Genomic DNA, 5,907 nt, shown 5'->3' with positions numbered 1-5,907 from the left:
CTTGTGGATACTTTGCCAAAGTACATAAAATCATAGATTATTAGGGACCTCAGGAGATCATCTATCTAGTCCAACCCTCTGCTCAAAGCAGGACCAATCCCAAATGGGCCCCTTAGGGATTGAACTCACAACCCTGGGTTTAGCAGGCCAATTCTCAAACCACTGAGCTATTCCTTCCCACTTTAAAGGGGGATGAAAGGGCCTGTCAAAGCCCAGGATTGAACCAGGGACCTTTAGATTTTCAATCTAACGCTTGCCCAACTGAACTACTTTGGCAGCATTTGGGGAGAAGTCTATTTATTTATCTAAGGCACCATTGGCAAATTTTTAAGGCTGACCACTGTATTTCCAACAGCAAACCAAGGGGAAAGCAAGTAGAAATTGCATACAGCAGCTGTATGCACACTGCATCTGCATGGCTTGCTTTGTTATACCGTAAAAATTGTTTAATCTATTTTATAAAAATTAACTGGGAAAAATGTACTTCTACACAAGATTGTGATTGTTAATCTTGAGAAGGGATCTTTCAACTTTTGTTAACCATCTTTAATCATTTCGCTGCATTAATCATTTATGACTTTGCTATCAACATCTGTCAATATAATTGCCAAGCTCCCAAACTTCCATTCTTTCTGCACATTCATAAAAACAACAACAACAACAACATAGTTTCAAACTCACTGAGCAAGATTAAATTCACTTGAGACAGTGGGGCACAAATATCAATAGGATCTTTACAGGATGGTTATGAATAGATATAAAAATGATTTTACTGTACAATAATACACGTGTGTCATTTACTCGGGGAATCAGAAATGAAATGTTTGTTGTATTAACCAATTTTTGTTTCCCTTTGATGTAGTGAGATTTAGCTCAGTCCTGTTAGGAACTGATTCTCTATTCTGCACAGCTTGTTACAATGGTGGAGGTGGTCAGGCACCAGATTTTCCATTTTGCTGGAAATTCTGCAAACTTTAAAAAAAGCTAAACATTTCTGAACTTGAAGGATTGGTTCAAGTTTAGTTGAGAGGGGAGATTTGGGACAGTTCTGATTTTATCTGAACTAGCTCATCCATATCCACAAACCAGCATTGTTCCCCCCTCTCTACCCTATAGTAGTACAGTTGAATATAAAAAGACAATATTCCTTTTCCAACTGCTGTGTTTGTAGATGGAGTAAGTTTACTATGCTTTGTCACATGTGAAAAAAATATTGTGTTGCTAATTAACCGTGTTCCCCAGGTATGTGAGCTATACATCCTGTTCATTATACAGTAAGTTGGGAGCTGCCACGATAGTTCAGGGAATTGGTAATGGGTGAAAGAGCCCTTTTTATGTAGCTCATAGGCCAGCTGTCCATTCTCAGCAGTTATGGAAAGTTGATACTATGAGAGAGCTTTTTGGTAGCCTCTGTCTGTGAAATAAGTTGGTAGTCTCAAATGCCAGATGACAAAAACCCATCCTCCTAGCTGGTATCTTTGCCTGGAAAAGAGGATTCTAATCTGGATAATGGCATTTTTGTATGGTTGAGAAAATTGCTAAATTCCATTTGTAACACAAGGAAAATTGGCAACAAAGCAAAAGTTAAAGGAAGCAATTCAGTAAAATATTGGTACTGTGATTAAATTGGACACACACACACACACACACACACACACACACACACACACACACACACACACACACACACACACACACACACACACACACACACACACACACACAAATAAATCCTGATGCATTGCAGGCAAGCCAGAGCATCAGAAATGTTTAGTGAAAGTCTCACTCACTTTTGAGAAACAGAGGGATAGCAAGCTGAATGGGCAAACTTTGGAAGTACAAGGAGGAACTCTGCAGTTTTTGTTTAGATCTGGTCAGTTCAACAACAATAATGGAACTTAGGTTACTGAATGGGTAATAGGAGCTGTGAAGTGCATAGAAATAGGTGGACACGGGCTCAAGCATAACAGTTGTTAGACTAAACGTGCTAATAATTCTAGGGAATGGAGGAGCTAAAACTGAACTACCTAACTGGTCTGGGAAACATAAACCCATTCAAAAATGAGGAAAATTGTCAGAGAAATAATAGTATATCAAAGTAGAGAGCAATTATACAAATTTGAAGATATTTGTACCCCATTTCTTGATTCATTTGTATAATGCCAGACTTCCATTCCACCTGACTTCTCTGCTCTTTTCCTTCCCTCTTATCCCCCCAACCTCGGGTCTTCACCTTTCCTCTTTTTTTTTTTTTTTTGGTCATATTTGTGTCTCTCTTTCTCTTTTTTTATCCCCACCCTAACATGTTCTATTTGTATAATATTGACTAGTCTTGCAGCTTTGACAAGTTGTAAAGTTGCATAATCGCATGATTTTATTGGATATTCTGTGAAATGTGTTGTATTTGATAAGATATACAGCTGTAAGTTATTCACCTTTTTGTATTTTTATTGTTTGTTTGTTTAAATTAATACAAAAATTAGTCGCAAAAACAGGGAAAAGTGGACCTGTGGAATTAGAGGACAAAGTCTGGATATCCAAGATAGTGGATGAGCTAATGATTGGCTTGGATTTCATCCTGAATAATAACTGTAATAAATGCTGGGTAAAGTGTCTTGCAAATTCATTCTGCGGAAATCCCCTTTAAAGATGTGGCTGAGGTGAAACAAGTGGATTGTAGGCTATTCGTTTCCAGAGAACATGTCCTACATCCAGGGGCACAAATCATTCTATCAGCTACATACTATGGTAACTTTCCAGCAAGAGATAGATGGCAGGGGCGGTGCTCTGTTTTTTGCCGCCCCAAGCATGGCAGTCAGGTAGCCTTCAGCGGCGTTTCTGCAGGAGGTCCTCCAGTCACAGGGATTCGGCAGCGGTTCTGCAGGTGAACTGCCAGTCCCATGCCTTTGGCGTACCCACTGCCAAATTGTGACCAAAGCCGCAGGCCTGCGGACCTCTCGGAGAAACGCCGTCAAAGGCAGCCTGACTGCTGCCCTCACAGTGACTGGCAGGCCGCCCCCCCATAGCTTGCTGCCCCAGGCACACGCTTGCTGCACTGGTGCCTGGAGCTGCCCCGGATACATGGGGAATCATTAAGACCAACTTTGTGACCCAGGATCTCAGAGGAACTTTAGCTGTTAATGGTCTTCTGGTTTTGAAGCAGGAATGTATCCCTATTTCTTTCCTGAATGTTTCTGACAAACAGAATATAGTAAAAATAATAATAAAAAAGGAACCATTTCAGTGATCCCCAGAATGTGTTTTAGCATTTTCAGAGTTGGAAAAAGGCCCTTGTGACTGCTGCTGTTAAATTTCTCGTGTTTCAAAATGATCTTCATTGTAGATACAGATGCTAGTGCTTATGGATTGTGGGAAATGTTCACATGAGAACAGAAAGTCCATCTGAGAAGGTGCCAGGGGGACAGAATCATAGAACTGGAAGGGACCTCAAGAGGTCATCTAGTCCAGTCCTCTGCACTTGTGGCAGGACTAATTATCTAGACCATTCCTGACAGGTGTTTGTCTAACCTGCTCTTAAAAATCCGCAGTGATGGAGATTCCACAATCTCCCTAGGCAATTTATTTCAGTACTTAATCACTCTGACAGTTAGGAAGTTTTTCCTAATGTCCAACCTAAACCTCTCTTGCTGCAATTTAAGCCCATTGCTTCTTGTCCTATCCTCAGAGCAATTTTTCTTCTTCCTCCTTGTAATAACCTTTTACATACTTGAAAACTGTTATCACGTTCCCTCTGTCTTCTCTTTTACAGACTAAACAAACCCAATTTTTTCAATCTTCCTTCGTAGGTCATGTTTTCTAGACCTTTAGTCATTTTTGTTGCTCTTCTCTGGACTCTCTCTAATTTGTCCACATCCTTCCTGAAATGTGGCACCTAGAACTAGACACAATACTCCAGTTGAGGCCTAATCATAGCAGAGTAGAGCAGAAGAATTACTACTTGTGTCTTGCTTACAACACTGAATGTCAAATTGCAAACTCCCAAAGACTGAGATTGTAGCTGAGGATGAGAGAATTGTGACTATAATGAATTCCTCATTCCCCGGAATGGGCAAAGTCCATTCCCAGTCAGCAGATTCCACAGAAATAGACATATTATATGAGACCAATGAAAGTAGCTCTTCTAGGTTGCCTGAAAGGAAACTGAGCAGGGAGAGGAAAACTCCAAGGAAATTTGCATGGGAGTAGAATTGACTTGGGACGGTGAGGTGAAGTGTCATGAGAGAAAAACTTGCATAAATTTTAATTATTTCATTTCTTCCTGTCATAAGTCATTCAGGGTGTTGTCATTTTAAATTCCATTGAGGACAAGGGGCAGAGCTCAGATGGGAGTTGTTATACTGAAAGTTGTTAATGGCTGCCATCACACCCGTGCAGGAGCGCGTGTATATGTGTTAGATACAAGGATAATCACAAACCTCATTAAAGCCAATGAGTGTGCCAGACACCTCTTTCAGTTTTAACAGAAGAAGCAATCAAGGCCTTTATGTAGTAAGAACAGCAGCAGGTTACATGCTGGTCAGAGCTAAGCCGTGTAGACTGAGGGTTTTCCCTGGTTGCAAACACAGGGGCTAGGATATCTGTTACAAGCAGTGTGTGTTGGAGCTTGAGGCAGAAAGCCATAAGCTGTTGTGAACATAACCCTGAGAAGAAGCATTGACATAGGGCTTCTTGAGCACAGAGCTTGCTGGACAGGTAAGCATGGGGATTTCTGAGCATGGGAGCTGCCTGCTCGTGATTTTTTCTACTATGTTCAGGGAAATAGGACTTTGTGTACATTCTTTGTAATTAAACAAGATTACACCAAGAATATATCTGACTCATTGCACCAGTTTCTTCTCCTAACAGAAACAACCCCCCAAAATATTGGCTAACCACTCAAACCAAAGGGGCAACACTTCACTAGTCCTTTGCAAATATATAATATGTTGGACATATAGGCATGTAATCCGGTAGCAATCAAGTGTAAAATTTAATTGGCTATATTTTTAATAAGTTTAATGGATTTAATAAGTAGCTTTGAAGCAGCTTGTCTTTGAGCTGTGATAGAGTGAAGTAACCTTTTGCCTAGAATTCCAGATGTAGTGACCATTTTCCTATTTTATTTATGAGGCCTTGTCCATCCTGAGGAAGTGTAAACATGAGATGTATGACTGGGTAAGGAACTACTTTTGTGTTTCTGTTCTTCTGTAAGTCAAAGGAAAATGGGTCATAAGTTATGACCAAGATGACAACAGGTCCCTATAGTCAAGGGACCTTAATTCTTCTGTCAATTCTAAACCAGCATTCACCAGAATGTGTTAAGAGATTTTCCTCTTCAGTGAAGTCTGTTTTCCTACATTTCAACTCTCTCCCCTAATTCTTCTTAACAATATTGCTGCCTAAAATACATTCACAGACATTATTTGAATTGAGGAAAGTGTCCCCACAGCTTCATTCTCACTCAAACAGATCTGAACCTCCCCCACCCCTCAGTTTTTTCAAAATATTTAATCTTCAGGCACAAATAAAACTTAGGAAATTTGAGTTTGAAAATTAAAAGTTTCAGAAAGTTTGGAATAATTGAAAATAGTGGGTTACAATGAAATACTTCAGCAGCTTTAACTCTAACTGTTGTTAGTGCTCCAAGCAGAGTATTAGTAAAGGCCTTATCTTGTATTGTGTTGAAGTGTTCTGAGAGAAAATAGGAGGCAGAACAAGATAACAAGAAAATAGGTAAATGCCTACATATAATTTTAAGATTACTGCAAAGGAGTTCCTTCAGTACTGAGAATGAAATATTCATTCTTTTTTCCATCTTTATTAGAAGTTTTCTGTATTCATAGGAATTTCTGTTTTGATCCCAAGCATGCTGATTATTCACTTGTGTTTTTGTGTATGTGTGTGTGC

The 5,907-nt window shown here is 39.7% G+C and overlaps 1 non-coding gene across 1 annotated transcript; it reads right to left on the bottom strand.

The window, feature by feature from the left end:
• Positions 1 to 203: 203 nt before the first annotated feature.
• Positions 204 to 276, bottom strand: TRNAF-GAA. Its single transcript has one exon. It is a non-coding gene; the product is annotated as a tRNA-Phe (tRNA).
• Positions 277 to 5,907: the final 5,631 nt, after the last annotated feature.

The sequence above is a fragment of the Gopherus evgoodei genome, chromosome 6, assembly GCF_007399415.2.
Source record: "Gopherus evgoodei ecotype Sinaloan lineage chromosome 6, rGopEvg1_v1.p, whole genome shotgun sequence".
NCBI lineage: Eukaryota > Metazoa > Chordata > Testudines > Testudinidae > Gopherus > Gopherus evgoodei.
The sequence above is the reverse complement of the archived record's forward strand: the minus strand, read 5'-3'. Positions and strand labels throughout refer to the sequence as shown.